The sequence below is a fragment of the Bombus pyrosoma genome, linkage group LG11, assembly GCF_014825855.1.
Source record: "Bombus pyrosoma isolate SC7728 linkage group LG11, ASM1482585v1, whole genome shotgun sequence".
In the NCBI taxonomy this organism is placed as follows: Eukaryota; Metazoa; Arthropoda; class Insecta; order Hymenoptera; family Apidae; genus Bombus; species Bombus pyrosoma.
The window spans coordinates 1,443,172-1,470,428 of NC_057780.1; the positions used below are offsets into that span (position 1 = coordinate 1,443,172).

The 27,257-nt window shown below is 38.6% G+C and overlaps 1 protein-coding gene and 1 long non-coding RNA gene across 4 annotated transcripts in view; one reads left to right on the forward strand and one right to left on the reverse strand.

Moving 5' to 3' along the window:
- Window positions 1–27,257, forward strand: part of LOC122573241 (peroxidasin-like) — a 342,454-nt gene that overhangs the window by 184,029 nt on the left and 131,168 nt on the right. The window lies entirely within an intron of this gene.
- Window positions 15,561–21,167, reverse strand: LOC122573245. Its single transcript, XR_006318695.1, has 3 exons — window positions 20,952–21,167; window positions 16,758–17,105; window positions 15,561–16,332 (listed from the first exon to the last, which is right to left on the reverse strand). It is a non-coding gene; the product is annotated as an uncharacterized LOC122573245 (long non-coding RNA).

Sequence of the window (27,257 nt, forward strand, 5' to 3'; positions counted from 1 at the left end):
AACGTTCGAACTGCGACGCGAGGAGATCACCGGCGATCTATCGGATTCGTGATTTCTTGTGTCTCCGACGTGACAATAGCACTTGTATATGCATCATTTGCCTGTATACGGCGCTCGTACACAGAGGTGATCTCGCGGGTGCCGCCTATAAGCGGCGCTCGTACACAGAGGTGATCTCGCGGGTGCCGCCTATAAGCGACGCTCGAAGCGAGAAGGTTAATAACATAGCTTCGAGTTTGTTAACACTAGAATCATCACGCGTCGATTGGCGCATCTTCCTGGTTGGTAAATATTCACCGGCGTGCGTCTTCGCGCTGAGAAAAAAATATCTTATCACAGTGAGGATTATGTCGCAGTTGGCCTAAATCTTCTTTAAAGAGGCAAAGAATCTTACGAAGTTTGTTTCCTTTAGTAATAATTTAACACTGTAACTAGCGAGCAATTATTCGAGCATAAGTGGTCGCTACTTTGACAAAAGATGCACGCGAGATAGAGCGTTCTAAACACGTGCGAATGTAGACCGTTCGTAACGAATGAAAGTTTAGAACTGTGCTAGGTCGACGGTGTTGGAGATAAAGGCGTAATTATAAGTCATCTTGATTCACTTTCGTTATACAGGTCATTAGTCACTGAATTGTGCTTCGGAGAAGTACAATACGTTTCAACGAGTAAAATGAAATTTAATAGACCGTGATCATTTATACAAACTTGTATTTTTATGAACGTAAGCAGAAAATATTTGTCTCTAAATTTCTCATACAGATGTATTGTACAAGCTCGTAGTTAATCGTTTAATAAATATATGGCTGCTGCTAATTTGCTATAATTCTGTGATTTTGTCAATATTTTATGCGATCCGTGATTGTTAATATATTCGAGCAGAGATGATTTTAAAGGAACGATGTTTCCTAACTTTTTGAAAATCTCTCGCTGTCGCTCGAGGAATTACCGTGTCTCTCGGGCAACGAGGTGCATTAACGCTTTGAAGTTGCGAAAGTTGTATGCAAACAAATGGAGAAAGTATACATGGAGTTTAAACGTTCGCGGGATTCTTGCCGTCCCTTACGGGGAAATGAAATTCATATCTGTCGTATTAAAATTATGACGATCCAAGCGTACTTCCCGTTATCCTAGACTAGAACAAGGTATTTTTATTACAGTCTTTGTCCAAGTCGACGAATATGAAGCGGCGGATAAACAAAAATTAAGAGCAAACTTTCTCGCAGTAATGACGATAAAGTGCGCCATTATATTCGCGAATATACCAAGTGTATCTAAGGTATAACAAGATTTTAGTTAGTGCATACTTTAGTCTTCGCTCGCGTTTCAAGATCGTAATTAAATCCTAGAAGATGTACAATTTTTTATGACATTTGTTTCGAGCCCAGCGCATAACGATTTACAATTTACCATATTCTTGTAATACTTTCATATTAATTTCAACAAAATTTCGCTTTTAATATACATCATCGGCCATAAATACTATTATAAAACAGTCACTTGTCGCAATTTGTCGAAATGCATGAACAAGTTTTACTTTATTCGGCATTTTACATTATAAAACACGTACAATGCGAATGAGATGGCAGATTCATAATAAAATGCTCGAAAGGTAAAAGCAGTGAGAAGAATGCAACTCGTAACAGATGTCAGCGGGTATTCTAAAACCTATTACCGGCAGTGCATATCGAATGGCAAAAGCTTGCACGAGTATAAAATTCCAGTTCCATTCTTTCCACGTTCTTCTCGATATTTGAAATTAATTTTCGTACAAAATCAACGAGTGTCCTAATACGAGCGGAAGTGTACGTTTCAACTATTTACCTATAACTTGCCGAAACGTGGAAACACGGTTGAAAATATCCAAGTAAAACCTGGCGACCGAATTTTCCGATCGAGCTAATACGTATTTCGAATGATCGATAGAAGACAAACCTGTAGCGACGTATCAATCCCGATCGGTTGTTCGCAACGCAAACTCGTGCCGATATTTGTATTCCGCGTTGTTGGTGTTGGCGTTCACGAGACACAAACCGATCGGCTATCGATTATTCGAGTTTACGTGCGCGTTCGAATTCGACCCGAGTCCATCGTTATCGGTGCGCGATGATCGAAGAAGCATACGCGGGAGAACGAGCCGAATTCAGTTTCGGGACAGATCAAAGTTCCGTTCTATCGCGGCAAACGACTACTTCATGCGGAAATGAAGTTACGCGGGCTCTGGTAGTTAACGCGAATTTCGGTTCTGCCGCCAGCATTATGCGGCCCCTCTATAATTGAGGATTGTCCGCGAACCAACCGTGAATTATTAGTCATGCAACGAGTTCTTCCCGGTTAATCCCTATTTGGCCGATATTAACGGATGTATTTAACTCGGACTACAGGTTTATTATGAACTTTCCGCGCATCGAATCTCGCGTCTCTCGCCCTATTCGCGAATCACGGATTTACAACGTTTCCATCAGCGTCGTGGTTTCGCGCTTGTTGTTCCGCCTGGGAAACAAGTCGTTGTTGCGACCTGTCAATGCAGAAATATTATTAATCGGTATGAATTATTACGTGACAGAGTGCAGGGATAACGAAGCGCGTACTCACGGTTGCTCGTATTAATATTTCAGCACAACACTGTCTGTGTATTTGCGGCTCTTTGCAACAGGGGATAATTTAAATATCGTAAAGACTATTCTAGGAAAATATTAACCATCTGTCGTAGCTTGAAAACGCGTAAATAATTGTTTCTTTGTTCTTCTTGCAACGGAAATGCCAGCATTTCATATTTAGTTTTAATACTATGCAGTCTCTCACTTTGAACAGATGAGAACCGATATTTGGTAGAATCCTTGAAACAAAGGAACTTTATAAATAAAGAAAAGAACTAGACAGATTTGGTATAGTTCTCTATCTAAACAAAAGTTCTCGTGTACGCAATTTTGCAAAATGTCAATAGCAAACGATAGACTTGGCGTGTAATTGATCGAAATGAAGGCGTAAATCAACGAGTCTGGCTGAAGCGTAATTACCGTAATATTGAGGTAGATATATCAGTTAGAGTTAGGTAACGGACTACGATAGCGAATGCACAGGTCTGAATGTCGAATATATCTTCCATTCATCTTATATCTCCTTTGGCCATGTCTAATTAGCCAGTATTTGAAATTCGTCGAGCACCAGCAGCCACTTAACGTTTGGTCGGATGATCTGGTTGGTTGGTGGAGCATGGGGCTCGCAGTAACGTTTGGCTCGTGTTGGATGTTCCACATTGTCAGTCTTTCACAATGGGTCGATAAACAATGGATGGTTATCGCGTACGATTCAGCTAAGAGAGACACTCGAGGTATTGTTGTCGATTCGAACGTGCCGACTGATATCAGTTACGTCACGATTCTGTACGCGCGTGTACCCTTTTGTTCACTGGACACGATCATCGCCGATGACAATAATCATCCCTCATGCGCAACCAAGCTACGTCGTTCTTTCCTTCATTGTTCTTCGATATCTCTTTCAAGCGATATGGGATTTCTCCAATCGAACGAGATCAGCCAACGAACCATTAAGTGGAATAAGCTTGTAAGCGTCAGACTGTTACGAAGCGTCTCTTCAACTGCTTTTTGCTATCGGTCTTTAATTTATGTGCGAAGATCACAGGAGAAAATGTGATAAGTACACAAAGTTTTGTTGATCTTGCGATTTTCCTGTTATTTAACGAACCAAAGAGTGTATTTTAACATAACCTGATTAAAGGAGCAACATGCAGCTCGGTTGGAAAGTGCAAAGCTCTTGGCAATGAACGACGCATCTACGTTTCGTGGAGAATCTAGTGGTATGTCAATATTTAAAGTATAATAACCAAAACTCTTGAAAAATCAATATCTTTGGTGTAAATATTTTTCTGATGATCCTCGTAACACAAATTTAATAAGAAGATAGTTTTAGTAATAAGCGATCAATTTTCAAGGCAGTGGATTTGAAAATTGCTCTCACATTAGAAATAAAAACGTGGTTTATCGTGTCGCGCTCCTGTGTTCGCTTTACGTAAAGCAATTTTTTAAACCATTAAAGTATCAAAGTATGTCCAAGTAGTTACATGTTGTCACTGGAATATTAAAGATCGGAATTTATCAAACGAATACTAGTACTAAACTGAATCACCGAATTATTCATACAAAATATTTGGCACGTTCTTCACTCCACAAAATTGTTCATACAATTTGTATATTGCAATTTTGTTGGGTCGTCGTATTAATTTTTAACATTGCGTGATCTTAATTAATTTCAAATACTTCGTTTTTTTTTGTTTTATCGTTCGTTTGAAACGTTTCTCAAAAATTATTCGCGCTATCGTTCTCGATAATTATTTAAAATTTTCGCTTCAGTAATCAAATGGTGTAAAAGAGTAAATTTGGAAAAGTGGCACAATTATTTTCCATGTTAACGGATGTATAATGGACGCGATTCGGCGTACCGTGGTAGTCAATGTATGATCGATTCGATAGTAATAGCGAGCTCTGAACGTTGAATGAGCGTGGCTGAAAACAATGCAGCCATAACTGCTATTCGACGGACCAACTATAATGCTATCTTGTATTGCGTTCACGTTATACAAACAGACACGCTGGATTACGTTGCGTGCATGTTTCGCGTTCAGCGAAAAGCCAAAAGTCAATCGAGACACCATTAAGAACGTTGTTTTAAGTCACGGATATATGAAATTTTAGTGAATCATAGCGAATGCCAATGCTTCGGAAATGATTGACGTTAACATTGTTCGAGCCGATTGAATTTCCATCTAACAAGTTCGAAAAAAGTCACTTCAAGTTTGGATGAAATTCTGAAAGTCGAATGGAGTATTATTGGAAATATTACGATCGAAATGAAATAATAAAATTAACGTTTACATGAAATATCGCCAATTAACACTGATATTTAATTTCAATGTGATCGATAACCAACTTTCTTAATTGCAATTTTTCAACTTTCAACGTGCAATTTTAAAATAGTCACGGCGCTTATTTCAAACGTTGTTCTATATGGATGGCAAAAGTTTTTCCTGCAAAAGTTTACGTACTCTGTTTATAGCTCGTCGGTAAATTTTTGAACTAAAAACTAAAAAGAGGCTTGAAAAAGCTGTACGTTGATCCAGCAAGATTTATTTCGGTTCATACAAGTTCAATCTTATCTAAATGTTTTTTTAAATTTAAACTAAGCGTAAACAATCTCGCGTAATTAATCACACGATGCGACGTATCTTCTTACGTATAGAATTTCAGTAATTAAGATGAATACGTACGTCCTATACAAATTCTACGTACCTGTGAGCATGTATGTACGAACGAATAAGTAAAATTTAAAGCATCGTGTAATATCTACCTATTTTCGTATCGTCAAACTATTTTTTATCATTTCGTAATTTTACCACATTCAAGGTCAGTCTATTTAATTTTACCGATAAAAAGATATCATTACGGTATATTCCAGAAAATTTAAAGCTAGAATTAAATTCAGGGAAAATAACATACAGACACAGTACTGTCGTGTTGATCGATTAGTTCGGTTCGCTTGACTCGCAGCGAATGTTTCAATCAGAAGCTGGTAATTTAAAGCTTCTATCCAGGATCCGACCGCGGAAGTCGTAATGGCAATCGATAACGAGCTACTTCGCCGCGACAACGTTAAACTTTAAACGCGGCTCGACTTTTTTACAGGCAGTATATCTACGGAGAGTCCGGTTCACCGTTGTTCTCGCAGAAAACGCCCGATAAATTCTGGCCCGTCTACTCCTCTCGAAAAAGAAGTTTATACGGGCCGCCATAAAGCGCTTTCTTCCTTCACCTTCATTTACTTGGCGCCGTTCCCTCTTATATTTTCTTTCTCCCATTTCCACCCCCTTCTCAGCCTCTCCCCCTTGTCTCTTTTCTTTTCGCGTGTATAACCAGTTAGCTAATCTCTCGCGCGATTTATCGTATTTTTTAAATATTTAAATCACCAACGAAACGTCGAGTATCATTTTATCAAAAACATTCGAATATCCAATTGAAGGGCAACAGACTAAACTACATATATAGAAAAATCGTAAAAGTTTACCTACATTGCCTAAATGTGGGTAAAACGTTATAATAAAAACGTTGGCTCTACGCTTCGCATCGTTGAAATATACCTGTGGGATAGTGTGACATCAGGGAAGCACGTGGCGTGAGGGGTAATTGTTTATTAGCGTTGTCAAGATATGTTAACGTTGTCAAGGAGCGTTGTGAGCGTTACCAAGGTATGTTAAGGGAAAGATGAGCATGGTAAATGCTGTCAGAGTTGAATTTATCGTGGTAGTGTGAAGATCGTTGTGCCGTTGTGTCGTAGAAGTAGTGAGAAAGGAATACGCGAAACGGAGTATTGTATTCGTTTTCGTGTGAGCGCAAACGATATTGTGTTTATCATACTGTTACCTGCAAATTAATAAAATAACATTCCTACGTACCTGACAAAATTTATTAACTTTCGGCTTGGTTAGAAAAAGAGAAAAATGAAAAAGATAAAATATAATTACAAAAGTATAGATATAATAAATAGTTACATATACATAGTTATATATACATAGATAAATATAGATGTAATATATAGTTACAAAAATTACATACACCTGGTATATCTATAGGAAATCATAAAAATAGTAGACGTAAGCGTTAAATGTCCTGCTACATCCTTGGCGCTGAAAAAATCACAGCTTTTCTAGTTCCCGATGTAATTTTATCTCAAGACTTTTGTGAATTAAATGTTTGACATAAGTATAAATCATTGTGTGACAAAGTAGGTTTCTGGTTTTTTGGGCAATGCAGGTACGCAAAACTCGGTAGCCGTATTTTGATTGAATTTTAAGATGCCGAGACTTAGCCGACGCAAATAATCCTACCTTGCTGCAGTTTTATTCGTGGCTGCCTATCCTTCGTTCATCGATAAACACGCGTCCCTTTATCCCAGCGTGAATATCATTTACGGAAATTCGATTTCCGCCGCGACCCTCTTTTGTTCGTCGGCCTGCTCGAAGCAAGCTGGATTTTGGAATCTGGAAACTCGCGCAGATTCCCGCTTTTCCAAATAAAGCTTCCCACCCTTGCTAGCGAATGTAAAATTTCTGATGTTTCAAGTTGGAGCGGATTTTCTGCTTCTAAGCTTCGAAATTTTAGAAGCTTCTAGAAATACCAGTGGCTCGTACTGTTAGAAACGGATTTCGCGGAGTATCCGAGTTCTGATTCGACGATAAAAATCAGATTGCAAATGTCGAATAAGTAAACAGTGTCTTGTTGAAAAAATTTGGTAACCTTGAAATATCCGAAATTGAACACGGGAATTGTCAAAGAATCGACACGACTGAAGCAAACTTTCCAGAAAATTGATTCGAGATGGAAGCTTTAAAGCAGGAAACTATCGATTATTCGATCTCTTAATAAAGAAAGATACTTTGGGAAACAGTATCGTACAAAACTTCATATCGTTCTGCAAACGCGATACGCACAGTAAGCTGAAAGTAAAGCGAGATAGTTGCTAAGATTTAGAGGATAATTTTTCATCGGTCGATAAGTAACGAAAAACGTCGGCAGTAGCGGTAGTCGGCTATATTCATCGGAGCCCCTATGCAGGAATTAAAACTTTGCGAAGACAAAGAGAACAGTGACAAACGATCGCAAATTTTTTACGTTTCATTTTATTCTCGGTCGATACAGCGTCACCTGCGATGTTATATATCGTCCCACGATTCTCGTTCTTCTATCGCTTTTGTATTTCGTCTTGGCGAAACGAACGAAGCAAACGAGAAAATTCGTTTAACGAAAGGAGCGTAATTAAGACGAATGGTTTGTGATTTCTTTCTTTCCTTCCTTCTTTTTTCTTTTTTTTTTTTTTAACAAAAAGTCACAGTCGCGAGGATAAGCCAATTATCCGAACAGAGTGATTCTTTCTAAGAAAGTGGACGACGGAGGCCCGCCTTTGTCTTCTGCTAGTAATAAAATTCTTAAGACGAAACGGAACGTCGGAAGGCAAAGACTCGCCAGAGTGTCTTGACGATAAAATATGGAATGCAAACGAAAGGCAATGATCTGGTTACTTTTAAGTGTTGCACGTTGCACCGAGTCCTACAGAATATTGATACTAATGTAAGTCTTAAGATTCCGTACCTAGTTTCTTCTGATCTTCTCGTGAGAGCTGAAACGAATCCAATAACTGTGAAGTCTTAATCGCTTCGGTAACTTTATAACGATGTTACTATATTCTATCTCCTTCGTTTCCTTACTCGATATACGAAGTTTCAAGAATCCTCGCTATCGTGTTTTACCGATATACATACACGTTGCGTATAAATATTGTAGCATCGTGGACAAGTGGCCCAAGAAATATCGGGCGAACCATAAACAATGTCGCGAGAAAGTCCAAGTGTCGACAGGCCCATCAATGTGTCGAATAGTTACGCGGAAAAAAGGCCTGCGTGAAAAGACTAGGAGATGTTTAAGGGAGAAAGACGAATTAACAGTCAGTCGTGAGTTGAGAAGTCGGAGAGTGTTGTCAGCGTCGTCAGAGAGAGTGTCGTCAGCGTTGTTGAGGAGGGTGGTTCGCGTGAAGTAGAGCGTTGAAACCGTGGTGACGAGAGTTGTAAATTGACCATTTAGTACAATAAATAACCATCGTTTCCTGTTTAATCGATTCTAAATAAATAAACAAATCCTACAATATCGATATTCGTAGCAAATAAAAATTATTTGACACGGATGTGCAACAAGAACGATGGCTCGTAAAATTTCGTTCCAGCGTGAATTTCAAGAATCCTTAGCGAAGGTAGGAAACGAGAAGGGAAGGTTCTCCGTGCGCGTAATTGAATTGCAGCCACAGCATGCACATTGGCGTTTGGTGGTAAAACTGCTAAGCCTATTCATTGTCACCTATACCGAACTACATCGATCTGTGATGTACCGTTGCTATTAACGTTCAACGTGGGGATACCAGACACTGGATTTCGCGAAGCGTGAAATGGAGATAATGACCAGCGGGCCAATCAGTTAACCAGACCGAGTCAGAGTAGACTAATGAGGATGCACCCTATGGTATGTGCGGTTAGTCGTATACAGCGAAAGATGGAGAAACAAAAAGCGTGTCGCGTGTTCCATCAAGATCTTTGTCTTTCTTTTCTTTGATTTCATCCGTCCAATGTTATAGTGCATTAGCACTATAATATAATCCTCTCAAATTTCAGCTACATGAATTTTCGCCTGGATTTGTAAAATACTTGTTAGATTTCCTCCTGAACTATTTCAAGGGATATTTTAAGGAAAAGATATTCCAAGGAATATTCCTTGACGCTTGAAATATGCACTGCATCTTATCTTAACTCCGTGTACTTTGTTTTCAATGCTCGAATAATATACGTAACAGTTGCATAAAATATATATAAGCAAAGAATCCTGTTGCGAAAATACATTACCTCGATAAAAATCTTTTAAATAAACTGACTTGTATGGAATATTCTACAACCAATAAAGCGTACCTTACGAGACTTGAAAAGATTTCTTTTCCTGCAAGAAGAATCAAATCGGTATCGATGTTACGTCAAATTACTCGTTCCACTCGAACCAATCGCTATTTGAACCGACCTTGTATGAAACGAAGTCGAAGTGGAAGAATGCAAATCACAATTCCATATGGGATATTCATTCGCGTTTTCGTTTCGAGGCACACATTGCGGCTCGGCCGAGACTTACGAAACGACTAGACGCAGAAGCTTTTAATTAAAATATGGAGATCGGCTTGGCAAAGCCAGCCACCCAGCCATTGTGGCTTCGAGTCGAGCTGCAATAATAACAGATAATATATCGTCCGTGGAAGGCCGGTGTAACTGGCTCTTTCAAACAATGAATTCAAATCCGGCCACCGCAGTGGCGAACAATCACGTCTCGAACCTTTCCCTGTACTTCCGGAAAAGTGACGAGAGTCCATATCCCCTTCCTGGATAGAGATTACTCGCCATTTCCCTTTGCGAGGAATAATGATCTTCGCTTACACCGGCAGAATTTTTATCCTTCGGCTGTGGCCACGTGATTAAAAACGAATCGACCAGCAGGCTATGTGTCGACGAATAGTTCAACGAGAATCTAATAAAACGATCGTGCACTGTGCTCCGTATCGATGGATTTTTCCTGTTGTACGTGTCGTTCGAGTTTTCATTGTTCCGCGAGCAACACGGAAACAACGCGGAATTCGCTTTTGGCTTCGTTCGTTATTTAAATAGACGTGGGACGACGATCTGTTTTCTAGTAGCTTTCGACTTGTTGGATCATTAATGTAACAGAATCACGCGTACGAGAAAAGTTTTGGGAAAACCGAACAGAAACGCCGGAAACAAAGACCACGGTACGAGAATCATAGCCGCGCAAGTCAGTTCAACGTTATTTTCCATAAAATAGCGCTCTGTGTTTGTTACATATTTTTATATAATTAGGTGAAATAGTTAAGTAATTCAGTGGAAGGAATTACCGCGATTAATAATATTATTAAGAATCTTGAGAATATAAAATGACCTTGTTTTTGCGATTTGTTGAAAATTTCGAATCAGCAGGATTACGTGTGACAGAGTAAGTGAGAGTTGGATGCTTCGAGTTTGCTATTGACGACGCGGCGAGTTGAAATTTACGTAGATAACGCTGGTCCTAACAAAATCTTACGAATATCGCTATGATACGTGCGATGTTTCGAAGAAATTACATGCAGCTCGAACTTTATTTCAACAAACGATATTTTGTATACCCAGCAAGCTGATATAGTACAATATTATAACAGAGAAGGATTGGTGGAACGACAATTTCTCGTTATCTCTGGGCAGATTTCTGATAACGAAAGATAGTCTACGTGAGACGAGCAAAGAAACCTTGTTCCGAAATCGCACGACGGCGACTCTGCGCCTCTTGCGGAATAAAAAACTTAATCTTCCAATTGCCGTTGGCTCGCAACTTGCAGCGTGGCCATATATATCCGGAAGAACGCTTACTCGAACGATTTGCGGTTATCGACACACATTCAATCCGCAGTTATCCCACTTTCCGGAGCTCATATAGTCGTGTGGTGCATCTAGAAAGAATCTGCTAATGGATCGTTTGGGCCGATTGCATTGAATATAAAGCGTTTCATCGCTAGCAAGAACCAGAGCGAAAGACGAACGAATAACGCAGCATGAAAATTTAACGTTATATTTGCCGTTTCCACGTAGAATGCAAAAATGTACGAGATATTCGTAGTAGACTAGTCGTTACGTCGTTTGGTAAATGAAACAAATGTACAATAACGCACAAGGAGCGTATAGCACGTAAAAATTTGTTATAATCGTCGATATACGGTTGAGTAATAGGTTTGTTCACCTCTCACTAACGTATACGTTTCGAAGAATAAAAATTGTCTAAAGAACGAGAGAACACACGTGTTTGAATCTTTCGACGAAGGGTATCGTACGTTTGTCAAAGAAATGGGACAAGCAAGCTACTCATCGATTGGATAGATTCTACGCAGAAGTAAAATCTACACTTTAGATATTTTCTAATTTTCTGTATATTATCGCGAGAATCTCCTATAATTTGACGTAGATTTTTTAAAAAACGCGAATGTACTTGCTACTGCCATCTAACACGAATCTTTATTTATGTCCCACTTCTTTAGTTACGCTCGTAAAAATACAAAAAACGCCTAAAAGCGAGCAGTCTGATCCGATCGCACGTTTCCATCTGCACTTTGCTTCTTCCCTTTCTTCGTTCGCACTTCCACGGTGAATCAGAATTGAATTGCAACTAAAAATCAGCCGTAGAGCATAAAGCCGAACGAGAAAAGGGCTGACAGTTTCGTAAGCTACGATCCAGAACTAAGGACGTCGCTGCTTTATTCCCGTTGTAAAACGCGGCTGGAATGTTCCCTCTGCGAGAAAATAGTGGCTCGTAAGACCATCACGGCTGGATGAAGCGGCTGTCGAGGGTGTGGCCAGGCTGAAACCAGGGGATGAAACACGCCGGCATATGCCTCGTACGGCGCCAACGTGATCCCCATGCATACGGCCGTGTATGTGCGTGTCACTCGCGCACACATTCTCCATCTCGGGCCAACTGAGCGTCACGGGTGCACGTGTGCCTTCTTCGTCCGTTTCGAGGCACACACGTGAGCCACACGTGCGCGTTTATACAACTTCCAAGGGTTGCAGACGAAATTCACGGTTCGCATCCCGAGCTGTGCGATTCATATGAAAGAAAAGGGTTATATCGGGGCTGTTTGATCCGTTGATTGAGGTTCTTAAATGTATGTTTCACGCCTGGCGATATAGGAATAAATAAAATTTAAGGGTCTATGTGGTATTTTAAAGAATGTGCTTCAAAACTTGCATAGATAGTGATTTATTAATTGTCTCAAAGGTGAGATTTATTAATTTATAGGAATTTTGGTAATTTAAGTGGCAATAGAAAGAGGAAGAGAGAAAGAGAGGACGAGGAGATACAGTTCAAACTTTGGCACAGCGATTTGTTTTTCCGGAATATTAAGTAAACGGATATTTAGTTACTAGAATACAATGGTTGAAGTATTAACATCAGCTAGTAAGCTAGTGAAATATTTTTTAAAAGGAAAGAGCGAAGGGATGTAGAGACGTAATAGATGGAGAACATAAATGGTAACGGATCGTTTGTAGTCAGACACGGCAGATATAAGAGGCGCCGTATCCCTCTATAAGTCTTATTATCCGTATTACTACTTTGAAACTATATCAGAAAATCTTTTCTTAAAGAAATGAAGATACCGAAGCGCGTAAAAGCTTCCAAACTATTATATGTATATAAGACGATTATTATCAATTTCTTCTGAAATTCTACTTTAAGCGTGACGAATAACGGCTTTTTAGAGTATTGTAAAAAATTTCTCGCGCATTATATTTCTATATCTCAAACCAACCCATAGAAATTCTTCCGAAACGATACCGCTGTGAAGCTGTGTGCACGGTATTTTTCGCTTTTACGGCTGTGTTGACTGTGAAAAAGTGAAATATATTTTGCCACGAGATGTTATTTCATCGCAGTTAAAATAATGAAACATAAATTTAGACGTAGGCAGATCCTGTACTTTCTGAAACCCTCCAAGTTTTACGAACATTTCTTCCACAATTTCGTGATTTTCAACTGGTCATGTATTCTATACTGTACCACGTACACAACGTGAATTGTCGACTCAGATTTGCATACATAGTAAATATATTAATCTATTTTCCAATTGTAGAATAATGTTGTAGCTTGGCAAAACAACAATCCGCTTACAGTTTCAAGCTATACCACACCAGTGATTCTACTATTCAGAGCGAGGGTTATAAACTACTTAGGAACTAAACCGAACAAGAGCAGTTGTCGAAGTTGCATGACCGCAGTTACAAGCCAGAAAACTAACCGCCCAAAGCATGTGCGAACTAGATCCATCCTCGTATCTTTGCGAGAAAACGTTGAATGGCAGAAGGGTGTGTTTCCAGGATTCTGTCACGCTAATTTCGCTGGCCGCTAACCTGCTGTAACTGTAGCAAACCTGAACGCGACATTTAGCGTTTGCCTCAAAATAAACCGTGTACGCGGCGACGCGGGCCACCCCCAATCGCTTTTACGCGGCACCGCAAAGGGTTAAAATAACTAGGTTACCATAATTAGCAATTACGCGCGTTTCGTAGCACCGCGTTGTATGGCCGCTTTCTATGGCGTACGCTTATCTCGTTATGCCATGAGTTACGTTTCCTGTTGGCAACAATAATCGCTGGCGTTTGCCGGCGTGTTGCTTTAATTATTATCGCTATTACGAACGCTGATAGTAAAGCAGTTTCATCAGCGGCGGGCCAAGATGTTACATTCGATATCCATACGTGTTGCTTCAAGTATCTTAACATTTAGCCAACCGCGCGCGCCACAGCGAGTTGCGCGTTTTCCACCGCGAGTTATGCGTTGTCCATAGCGCATTTTTCCAAGTATCGAAGACTAGTATTCACTACTTAAAAAGCAAAGAAATGTAGAAATTATTTAAGTGGTCAATTATATTTTTCGGCAATGATTTTATTTAACGGTTTGTACAAAACATCAAATTAAAAGTATATATTAAAGGTATAAAAAAATAGATATAAAATCATTAAAAACGACTAAAGATAAATAAGACGACTTGAACTTTAAAAAAGCAGAAAAAGTGACGCAATTAATTGGGAACAATTCCAGCTAAACAATAACTGACAATAACAAAAAAAAAAAAAGAAAGAAAACGCGTTGCAAAAGTCACAATGGGAGATCTCCCATAATGTTGGCTAAGCGTTAAGGTTGCGAGGAAAGCACACGCCAAGGAATTGGTGCGCGTACTGTCAATTCGATACGTTAAAAATCAAACGAAATTACGACGTAATCCACAGATGCAAACGCGTAGGAATAATCCTGTTGCAAAATTCCAACGATTTAGCATCGAGAAACTGAAATTTCAGTTTCATTTAGCACCGTGCAGGGACGAAAGTCGCGAAGACTCGCTAGTTCTTCCAGAAAAGATCTTCTACTTAATTACATCTATCCAGCGTGCCAAGCGTGAAAGGGAAGTGGGAATTCGTTCCCTGTGGAAGGAAAACGAATCACGATCGAGGTAAACGCGAGGAAATGGTAATGAAACGCGACGTCTAAGCGAGCGAACGTGGCATATCGACGTGGAAGATGTGAATCGGTGGTAAGCCTCCTGTCCATCGTCAAATACTCTCAGTTGAACTCGGTTGAACGACGAAATACTGCACAACGTCGTCATTTTTCTGGCCGTGCCCAACCACTCGACGCCAATCGCCGTCGTTTGCTTACTCCAGATAATAAATCGTTATTTAATTTACATTTTCACATGACCACTTTATATCCGTTTCTTCGTATTGATTCGTTGCTACTGGAATATTAAATTGGCCGCGTTTCCATCGTCTCTTTCCTCTTTGTACCGTGCTATTCGATATAAAATATAAAGGACGATAGGCAGCGCGTTTGAAAGAATATCGCTATATTCCCTCAACGTTATTTACAACTGGCTAATTCAAGGGACGTAACACACGTATAACAACGGGAGCGTAATATAAAATACATCCGATGTGTGTTAGTAGATTCTAGTTGACAATTTGTTGACAAGATGAAACAAGTACAAATATTCTATACTACGATTTTTACGACGAGAAAATTCTATAAATTGTCCTGCTGGTTCTACGATACCGATAAACTCGATATCGTATCACGAAGAATCATGAAACTCTATTTCGCCATGGTAAAGTACCGAATTTTAATTTAGAATTTAGAAGAATAGAATTTTGGATCTTAATAGCCGAAATAATGGTATAGGAACGCTAAATGTACACTTAGAATTTATATTAGAATAGTTATATGTTTATTTGATAAAGGATTTCAAAGATATTCATCGATACACACTTGCACGCGTCTCACATTCTTCCATACCAGACTGTTAACTGAACAGTTTACATTCCTTTGTTTTCGAGACGCCGCGCACACACGTACTTCCACACACTCATATTCACATACGTGTATCGCTACTACGCAGCTAATCTAGCCCAGCACGCAAAATTGTACATATCTCAATAATCTCAATTATAAAATTGAATTTATTATTTTCGTGGGAGATGCAAGCCGACTGCGAAGAAAGCTATCGCGATCTCTTCTGTAATCAGAGATTCGAACGAAGATCAATCGTGTGGTCGTTTCAATTAACTGTTTGCAGGATTATTGCCAAGTAGGAAGTATCGCTAGAGGGTATTTTCTGCTAAAGTCTAAAGCGCGGTGCACATTTGACGAGTACACATACATATACAGGCACAAACACACGTATATAGGTGGAGAGCGTTTCTATGCAGACAGAAATACACGTAGAAACGGAGTCGAAACAGGTAGAACGTCAGAGGCAGATACGTGGAAGAGATACGGAAAAGTTGGACGCGTAAACTTGAAATTGGTTGCTGGCTGCGGTTTGTGGATGCTCGATAGGAATTCCTGATATGTTCTTGCTTCCCGTCGAACTTCCAGACTTCTCGCGTGTTCCGTCTTTTGTTCGTACGTTCCGCTCTTTCCTCCTGCTTGTCGTTCCCTCGTATAAGCAATTCCATTGTTCCCCCCGTGCCTTTCGCCTTTACATTCCGTTGTATACTTTCTTCCGTTACTTTCTTATCGCTATCGAACTCTCCACGTTGAATTAATTCCATAACCGAACGATAAATATCGCTTTCCCATTTATTCCTTGGTAAATGAAGACGAACAACAAGAAGAATTCTATCGTCGTTTTTTCCTGAAATTATCTATAATTAATATCATCGCGACAAAGATTACAGAATGTAAGTAAAATCAAACTAAAATCGAGTTTCCGAGTGAATTTTCGAACAGCGTACAATGCGAACACCGCTTGGACAGACATCGGGCAAATGAGAAACAGAAACACAGATGAAATAACAAGCGAGAAGGTTAATACGCAAAAGCGAGGTAACGGGGAGGGGTAGAGCAAAGAGAGACGAAGTAAAGAGTTGAAAAGGAGGAAAAAACGCGGATAAAGAGGAAGTAAAGCAGATCCGGCGGAAATGTAAAGAATAGGGAAATGGAAAAGAGCTGGGGAGATTGAAAGTAACGAAAGCGGAGAAGAACGTGTGATCCTTATGAATTCGTTATAACGCTCTCGAATATCGTAATTTCACGAACCTTACTTTCATGTAAATTTACCTGCAATTATTAAAAGATGAATTATGCGCCGGCAAGTTTTTCTCATTTTACGCTCGATGGGCGTTGAAAAATTACTCGAGTGCGAGCGTTTTCTTTCAGATCTTCCACGGTAACGTAGATGAGAAGTAAAAGATTCATTTACGTGAAAGATTGATCACATTTTCGAAATGTATGTAATTTTTCTTTAAATACTTTACACTGTATAATCACCTTCGTTTAAAATGCACGATTATGACGTAATAACACGCAAGACATCGATTTCTTTGTATTTTACGCTATTTGTTATTCGAGACTGGAATATCGAAAGGAAATTGTGCACATTGTCGGATCTTAGGACCTACTGCCAATCTGAAATATAGATTAATTATAAATCAATACATGTCCATTTATACGAACGATCATTCATATTTCTACCGATGAATCCTTATACGAATACACCTATGATCAATTCTCTATCAACGAATCGATCCTATCAACAGGTTAATCCTATTTATATTAAAACATTTGATAATCGCTTTCGTCTGTATAACACGTAATTCTTTTGCACGACGTACAAATTAATCTATTAACGTTTTTCAACGTACAGAAAAACAGATAATAAAACACGTATAAAAGCTAATAAAATCCACGAGGACGAAGATGCAATCTTCTTTTCTCGTTTCCAATAAACGATTATCCGAGGTACACGCGCGACTATGTCCGCGTTTTTCTCTTCGCTGTTCTTCCACTTCCCGGGGTTTCTTCCATTTCGTTGTTTCATTTCCCTTCGCCTTGTTTCATAAACAGTAGAAGCTGCAACGGTAGTTTTTCTAGTCGTCCTTTGTGCCCGCTCACTCGTTGCTCTTTATTCGGCCAATTCAGTGGTTGCTCGTGAACCGCGCGATAGTCGAAAGAGACACTTTGTTGGAAAACACCGTTTCCGCATCGAACTTAGAGGCAGTTACGCGAATCTTTTCGTCCAATGAATTCGGGCCGAGAAGTCGACGGAAGTTGCTGTCCGGTGAAAGCAAGTCATGAAAGTCGATAGCCGAGAAGTCACCAGAACTATTCTCTTTTGTACGTGGCAGAGAGACCTGGAAATCGGCTGTGAAACGCGTATACCTCAAAATTTCCTATAAATCCGACACATCTGAATTGTATAAAACATAGAAGATTATATAAAAGGCTATGCTTGTTGATAAAGATTTATTAAACGCTCTTACTTTGACGAGAACTGAAATGGATACATTGAAACCTCCACCTGTTGCGATTCAATGTTTCCTGAAAGTGTTTGTTCCTGAATAGCGTACAAAGTACAAAATATAGTGGCCTGATACAGCGTAGTGTATGGATACAGTGTACAAAAATATTCACATTATAAAAAAGAAGAAAAAAAAAAAACAGAATATTCTTTTTATCTGTCGAGCGTTGCCTTTCGCTTGAAACGTTAGCGGTTCTTGCTGCCAGTTCTCAACCTTTTACAACTCCGGTGTCGATTGATGTCGTGACAAAGGTGATATCCGAAACAGGAGCGTAGACACTATCGAATAATACATTGTGCAAACAGTTAACAAAGCGGCCACGCTCGTCACAGTGTTCTCGAATCAGAAACGAGCGAAAGAAACGAGATCCTCGGTCAAGTAATCTTCATTTGAGTGCAAATGGGGACTTTTCCCGAATAGACGTTTTAAAAGTTCATCCCTGGAAGGCATTGTTTGACCAACACGAACGAAGACGAAAGCACGGGGTTGGCCGAGGCTTTGATTAACTGGCGCCACTAGGCAAAGCCCCTTGCGCGATTGTTTGCCACCTTTCTCTCTTCTATTTCTCCTTTATTTTCTCTCTTTCTACCGAGTCTGTTCTACGTGTATACGTTCCTTTTCGCGCGGTGGTTGTCGTTTTTGTTCTTCTCTTTTTTCAGTGCAACAGCCACCGAACTGCTTCTTCTGTTCCATTGCTATGCCGCGCCGTCTCTGTTCTCTTTTCCCTTTCTCATCCATTTCCTCCTTTGTCTATTCGCTCGTCTGACGAGATACTTCAATTAAGTTTACTCTAGGAGCCAAGCCAAACTACTTTTCGTACGCATCCACTCTATTTGTAACCTCCGCTCGCCTTTGCCCCGTCAACTGAAATCTATTTAACAGCTCACCAGAGATGCCGATTAGTTCTCAGGACGCGAGTAATTTCGCGAGTTTAGCGTCTTTTTATCTTCCGCGATTTCATCTCATACTGTATTTCATTAAATTCTCTGCGTCAATTAATGTAGATACGAATATGAAAAAGTCCTTATAAAAAAGAAAGAGAAAATATGGAACAAAACTTTTCTCTCTCTATTCCAAATTTTTGTTATACTCTTCTATATTAAGGAATAAAAAAGATTACGATGATATATATAGAAATAAAAATTCTGCAGTTCTGAAATTCCCGAGCTGCAATGTTCTAAAATTCTAACTAGAATTTACAGTGAAATTAATTTAAATGTTTTAATTTACATCGAGAGACCTTATTATATGTTTTAGGACGAAAATATCGGGGATCTGGATAGTTCTCGTACGTAGCTTCTTCTTTCTCTCGCGTAATTCCCTTCCTCATTGATCCCTTTCTTCGTTTTACCTTACTCACGTCGAACGAGAAACCGTTTCCTCCGTGTTATTCTACCACTTATATTTTCAATTTCGTGGAGCTGCTTCTGTATTCGATGTAACTAAACGAAAATAAAGGAGACTCGTTTCCTATGCGTCCACCGATCCGGTCGTTATGTTTCTCTTTCATCGTCTCTTTCTGTCCCTAATTCTCATCGTTTCATTCACCTAGATCCAAATAGTCGGGAATTGTTTTACTATAATTTGAACCTAGAAATAGTTGATATTTTGAAATAACTATGTATCGGAAGGTTGTACATGTGGCGGCACTCGACAGCGCAAATTTCAGCCATTTCGATACCAATTAAGACCGGACGACGATAGCGCAGTGATTAGCGTCATAGGTTACGCCCGTAGTCCTCCAATATTTTTCTTCCACGATTCTTAAATAGGAAGAAAATACAACAGTATCATAGTAGCCGACATTTTCCACCAGAAGCTATCACAATTAACGCGACATATCCGCCTCATACATTGCGTGGAAGATTATACATGAAACAACTAAAATAGAGGAGCAAATGAATTTTCTGCGGATTATTTCGTTATTTAATTATCAACTGATTTCACGAACAAAATGATTTCTTTGTGATGACATTTTCAACCGCATGAGAAATGCTCGGATATAATCGAAATAGAACTAACTTTGAGAGCAAATGCTGGAAAATACGATATTTATGATTGAAATGAATATTACAAGCGAAAATAATTTAACTAAAAATGTAAACTATTTAATCGTAAATACCAAAAACGAAGATATTGCCTTTATATTGCTTCTAAATAAGAAAGCTTCTCGAATAAAATCGTCTCGGGTCTAATTTAAACGTTTCCTTGTCACGTACTCTTTAAATAATCGTGGACGTGTCATCGAAAAAATTAAAACTCGACAAAAATATCCCATGATCAAGTCTCTTTGACACAGGGTGCCGCTGTATGAAATTGCTACAGCGCAGGAAAGAGGCTAATATCGCGTCGTTTTTGTTCGCCCATTTTCACCCGTGTTTTCGGCGCAAATGAAAACGCGTTTCAATTTGTACGTTCAGTCAGCTTCACATGCAGGCGTAGAATAATTGAAAGCAATTTTCATTTAACTCTTTGAACGTAGCTGCGTTCGGTATAGGCGACCATTTACTGATAATTGTCATTTAACAGCGTCGAATTAAACTTGCTAAGATAAATACCTGTCACTAGAATTTATAACGGCGATATAACTTACATACATATGTATGTCGGCATGGTTCTTACGTATCCTTGTAATTGTATTAAACCAACGCCTCTGGAATTCATCGTGCGATGCGAGTCAATTCACGGTTAAATGATCGCTGTATTGTCGCCTTGAATTTTCGAATTTCGCCATGAATTATAACTCGTAATTTAATAGTACATGTATAGAGAATGAAGAAATTTCGAAGTCGAAAATTTGTCGGTATAAAGCGTTGAAGTAACACCTCAGGAAAAACTCTACATCTTTATTTATGTATATCCGTGACCTTTTTATTTTTGCACGTGGAGAAATCCTCATGGACACTCCGCTGCCGCTAATAACGGCAGCAGCAGAGTAGTGTCGAACTCTTACCGACTAAAACTCCACGTTGGCCATCCTACGCGTATGACAGGGGTGCTCCGGGAACCTCGGTGAATTACTTTCTGTTGCACCCCCTTCCGCGTCCTCTCGTTCGAGTCAGTGCTATAGATTCCCTGACTGTTGAATCTGGTGCTAGGGGGGACCATTGCCCCTGGCGCCGTTCCTCCTTCTAGTCGCGGTCCGTTGATGTATATCCGTGACCTGGAGACTGCTATTACCCAGAAATATTCTAAATAAGGAGAGGTGTATGTTATTGTACCCTTAAGTATACATTATGTTTTGAGCTGCAAGGTCTAAGAACAAACTAAGAACAATAAGGTTAACTTTTTTGGTAATGTCCTTTTGTTGTAAATATATGAACGTGCTCCCTTTGTCTAGTAACACTAAGGGTGTAAGGATCTAAGGGTGTAAGGAGTTATACATTATACTTATATTTATAGCTTTAATTATCTCAACATACTTTTCTATTACAAATTCATTCGCTCGTTCTTCAATCAGTCAACCTCAACCTGAACATAAAGAAAACTAGAGACGATTGTTGTGTAATTAATTGGGAGACAGGTGGCAGTTTCGTAAATGTAGAATTTTTTAGACACGAAAGAAAGTAATTGGTATGAAAGATATAATTTGAGAATAGCGGAGACACTTTATGGAATCGATTTACACAAATCAAAGACACGAAAGAAAATTTGCACTTAAATTAAAATTTGAAGGAAAATAATTTCTCATAGCTCTATACATACTTTTACTTCTGTTTTAGAAAATCGGGCAATTAAGAAATTAGACAATTTAGAAAATATGGTTGAAAGGACGCATAGAAAGGACACACAGAAAAGATTACCAACGATACTAAAGAAGTGATAAATTCTATAAAACTTGTAAAAAAGTTTCTCATTCTTAACTGATGATAAAACTTACGCAATATTTTCTCCATTCTAATTTATTTAAAGACATTATCCTCGATCGACCATTTTTACCGACTTTCGTTCAAATTTCCGTCTCTGCGTAATCGCGGAAGTCCATCGTGCAATTTCCGTAAAAAATAGCTTGGAAACGAACCCGCGTCCCTTATCGGGAATAAAAGAGCCGAGGATATATGCTTTTTGTCAGGAACATCTTTAATCCTTTGCACTCGAGAGGCGACTCTCAGTCACCACGGCGTTCCGTGTTGCAACTGCAGTGGCGAGCGAGAGGCGACAGTCCCTGCTTATGCCAAATTTCGTCATCTCCGATCGATGAAAGTGCAATATTGGTTGGTAAATTTGTTCCTTAGCTCTTTGTGTTCTTTGTTAGAAAGTGTAAAGTGTTAGACTTTAAAATGCAGATAAAATATTTAATCCCATATGTCTCCGAAATTATGGTTTTGACAACGTCTGCGACGTTAGTTCGGATTCGACGATCATGCCAAAAGTATTATAGTTTAGAAACTCTAAAAAAAAAAAAATTGTTTTCGGAAGTGAAATTAGCTGAAATGAAGGTGAACTTGATTTTGTACTGCTGGAAAACGAGATCAATTATATTCAAGAATGCATCTTGATGAATGCTTCATAAATTATCATACAAAAAAAATACAGAAATTAATATTATTGAGATATATATAATTTTGTATGCTAGACGTACCAACCTTCCGTTGGCAATGTGATATGGAAGATGGTGAGACAAAGAGACTGCTGAGACGCGTGCAAATGTATATCGACGAAGATCCTGAAAATTGTTTATGAAATAAATCTAAAACAATTTTAATATGAATTCTAAGTGTAACCTTAGTGTCCCTTTACTTTTATTTCGGCAATTAATCCACAATTCTCAACAAATATTACAAAATCATATTTTCAAAGATGTAAATATAGATAAATTATTAGAATATAATGTTTTGTAAGTTAATTATAAAATCATTTTACGCTAGCTGTAAGACACGCGTCACGTATACGCTAAATCATCGAAAGTAGCTGCTGCGCCCGACCGAAAAAGTCCTCGAGTGCAAGGGATTAATCTCGATCGTATAGACTAGAGACTCTGACTGAGCTGGCAGTTCTTCGACTTACTTCATCCTTAGTTCACCGCTGCGCGGAAATTAATTCCACACTGTTGCTTCCAGCGGTCTCCATCGAGGCATGACATAACTTCGTACTCAAATGAGCCGTTCCATTATACACGCGTGCATAGACGATTAAACGAGCCATGTTTGGATATAACTGTCCGACCGTTCGCGGAGAGACGCGATCGCGAAGAAGCGCATCAACGAGAGTCGTAAATTTCCGTTACGATTTGATAATCGACGTCACGGAATGATCGATCCCGTATTTTCGTTAGGATAAGAGAGGTGGTTGAACTGATGCTAACGCTTAGTTAACAAATTAAAATATCCACTTTATTTCTAACAACTTCGAATACAAGTCTGCGTATGTATCGCGTGTACGAAAGTTTGATCGCAAGTTAAGATGTTGACTGGTCAAAGAACGTGAAGCAACTGAAACTTCTGTGACGATGATGCGGAGAAAAACTGACGATGAATGATGGGATAAGCGGATTCGTTGGTGACAATTTTTCATTAAGAAAGTGAGGGCAACGGACATCTCTGCTAATTGGCTAAGCTACGATGTTTATGGGTAAAGAAGGGTGCTAGCCGTCCCCGAGAGAAGGTTAGTTGTTAGTGGGAGGCATCATACGTTTGAAGAACCAGATTTCCCGTACCTTCTCGGAGTGGACAATTAAGGAATACTTCGAACTAAGGAAATATTTGTTTGGTTTGAAAGACCTTAACTAGAAAAATGTTAAGATCTATGGTGGGTCCTTAAGCTTATCGAGTATATGAAATAAAGATGTTTAGATATTTGGCAGTCATCTTATCCGGGGGATAGGGTCCGCTTTGTGTAGCAGGTTACGGGACGTAACAATAGCCGAGTAAACCTAAGATTGGCACGTGCCTTGATCACTTTTAAATACGAACCGAATCGACGTCTTCGTTGTAATCGAACCGCTTGTTTGCGGCGATAAAAGATTGAATTTTATTCATTGTGATAACGAAAGATGAAGATGGAAGACGAGGAAGAAAGAAATTTATAGAAGTTGAAATGACATTTCGATATGAGTAACATGAACTATATAAGTTGCTTTTTCTTTCCTGTATAATAATATTACGATATTCTGTATTACGTGATCTTCCTTCAATATCAAATTCAACGTTATATAAACTGCAACTTACTATGAGAATAATATTCGTTCAAAAGCAAACAAGATCAGACATACCTGCGCTCGAAAATCTTAGGACAGTTGTTATTAGACTGCGCAGCTGTATGCATTTGTGTGAAATTTAAAGGTGTAAAAATGGCCAAGATGCATATACCAAGATGTATACTAAATATCTGACAAATGACAGTAGAAGAAAGAGACTGTATGTGTACTTGTTATAACTTTCAATAAGTAAAACGAATCTCTATTTAAATTCTGTCTTCAGTAGTTTTTTTTTTATTATTTAATTTGTACTTTAGAATTTGTCCAGCTGGACATTCGGTAAATTTTTCTAGCTTAATTGTTAAATAACATGCGGATGGCTACCCGCAGCGGGATACCATGTCTTCAGTAATGTCGACAAAAATATAAATTCGCATAATTTTAAAAATAATAGATGAGCTACGTCGCGATAATTCATTTAATTTGTTATACATGCTACTTACTAATACACTAACAATCTTATTTTAAAAATGCGTGCAATTTGAATTTCATAGTTCAAATACAATGTTTTATTGAGAATAGAAGATATTCGAAAATTTTCGAGTGGAAGTTACACGATAAATTCTCGATTAAAATTTGTACTTTAGAATTTGTCCAGCTGGACATGCGGTAAATTTTTCTAGCTTAATTGCTAAATAACATGCGGATGGCTACCCGCAGCGGGATACCATGTCTTCAGTAATGTCGACAAAGATATAAATTCGCATAATTTTAAAAATAATAGATGAGCTACGTCGCGATAATTCATTTAATTTGTTATACATGCTACTTACTAATACACTAACAATCTTATTTTAAAAATTTGAAGTTCATAGTTCAAATACAATGTTTTATTGAGAATAGAAGATATTCGAAAATTTTCAAGTGGAAGTTACACGATAAATTCTCGATTAAAATACTATTTCTTAGAGCTGCTCTTCCATCGACACAAACATCGAAACGATCCCTCAGAAGGCAGAAATAAAGTTGAACCTTAGCAAAGCGAAAGCTACGAAAGTAAATGGCGCGTATTTATTCAGGCTGTCGTGGTCACAACGCTCGATATAATAACATGTTCGCGAACCAGTTGATCGAAGTCGATTAGCAATCAGCTAGGGTAGCTGTCTTCGGTGTCGATCGAAGATCCTTGTGGACATTCCGTCCCTATTGAAGAAACCCAATACCGTAAAGTACCTGTATTTATCTGCTTGCCGGAAATACGTTGGTCGTCATGAAAAATCCGAAAATGTCCGAAACGACCACGGATTCTTATTCTCGTGATCGTGAATCTCACGAACGAGGTTCGTTGAGATCGAAATGGATTTGAGAAGAGGCGGTCTGCAATCCAATTTTATCGTCTTGTCATCGAGTAAATTCGTTTCAAGTGCGCGCATAGGTTGAACCAGGGAGCTTGCGTTTGTTGAACTTGAACTTCTCTCTAACTCAAAGATTCGCTGATTAGCTATAAATCGTCGACATAACTTTTCGCAGCAACGTATTCGAGGAAGAGAATTTCGTAGCATTTTTCATTTTCACGCAAAGTCACTTTTACGTTAATATATGATTTTTGGAGAAAATTCGTATTTTTTTTTTTTTCGAGATTGCAAATTTTAGGAAAGATTTTGATTTTTATTCGTTGGATAGCGTAATCGTAGAGAAAGATGATACAATAAATTATCGCATCACATATTTGAGAGAGCAGAAGATAAATTTTGCTTTTTAAAAGTTGAAACATGGTTAGGAAGTGTAAGTATGATTTTAGCGATACTATCTGCAATTTAGTAGGAAGAGAAACGACCTTGTCAAAGAATTATATATCGAAGCTGCGAGTGTCATAATGAAACTGATTTACGAGCTATACACAGTGGAAGAGAAACAAGTTTGATAAATTAATTTTTCTTCCTTCCTTTTCCAATAATTTATCTACACTTTTATAAGACCAAACACGTATTACCTATACGTTATATTCCACGAAATTACCTTATGGACATACTGTTCCACGAAACTAATTACAATTCATAACATCCTGTTTTAATTGAAAAAGAAATATTCTTTTGAAAACGATTTAAATCGTGCGAGCGAAACAGCTTGCGAATACAACGAAAGTAGTTTGAAATGAGACACAAACCATATTGGGACGCCGGTATATATTCTCTAAATAGAGTCGTAAATTCAAATGTACCCGCGTCGAAAAAAAGAAAAAGAATCAAATAATATACAATAATATTAATCTTTCACTAAACGCGATCCTCGAAAGCTTGAAAATGTAGGGATTCTTTCGCTGCGAAAGCAAAGTTTTCCATACTCTTCCGCCACGGTTATACCATGTGCAATGTATATTCGAATATTTTAAATAAAAGATATTGCCGGTAGTAAATCGGTACACGATTAATTGAACGAATAAAAAGGATAGAATTGAAATGAGAAAGAAACGTTGAGAAGATTAGATCATCTACCACCTGAAATTGATAACTACGGTTGGTTCTGCAGCAATCGAAGAAAGAAGAAAACGCGGAGGAATTTGTTCTGATCGCTTTATAGGCTAAGATAATTCCGCGAACCTTTCTGTATTCTGAAATGGCATAACAGTATTAATTGTTTACAATACAAGTATTAATAGGATATTTTTTCTTGCGTATGAGTTGCGCTTGAATATGTGCATTGTAAATGGAAGTGAAAGGTTGTCGAATACGAAATTGCATCGAAATGTCACTGGTTCGATGCATAAACGGAATCGTGAGAATTTTATTCGAAGCCTGTCCTGTTAGACGTAAGTGGGTTAAATTTGCTTCCATATACCGTTGTAACGTCGAAGACTGTCGATACGAACTACTAACTGCTAACAGGAGGTACGTATTTACTTCTTCAATTTCTGTCGAATCACCGTTTCAGAATAAGACACTGCTCTTCGTTTTAAATTACGTTCATTCGCAACAAGACTAATAAGCGTGAATCTTTACGTAGAGTTACGGTTATAAGTTTGTAATATATACGTACTGTTAGCAAAGAATTACACGTCTGTATAATTATACAATAATTTATCTTAATGGGTTCATCTGTTTAATTTTAAGATACACATTTTGC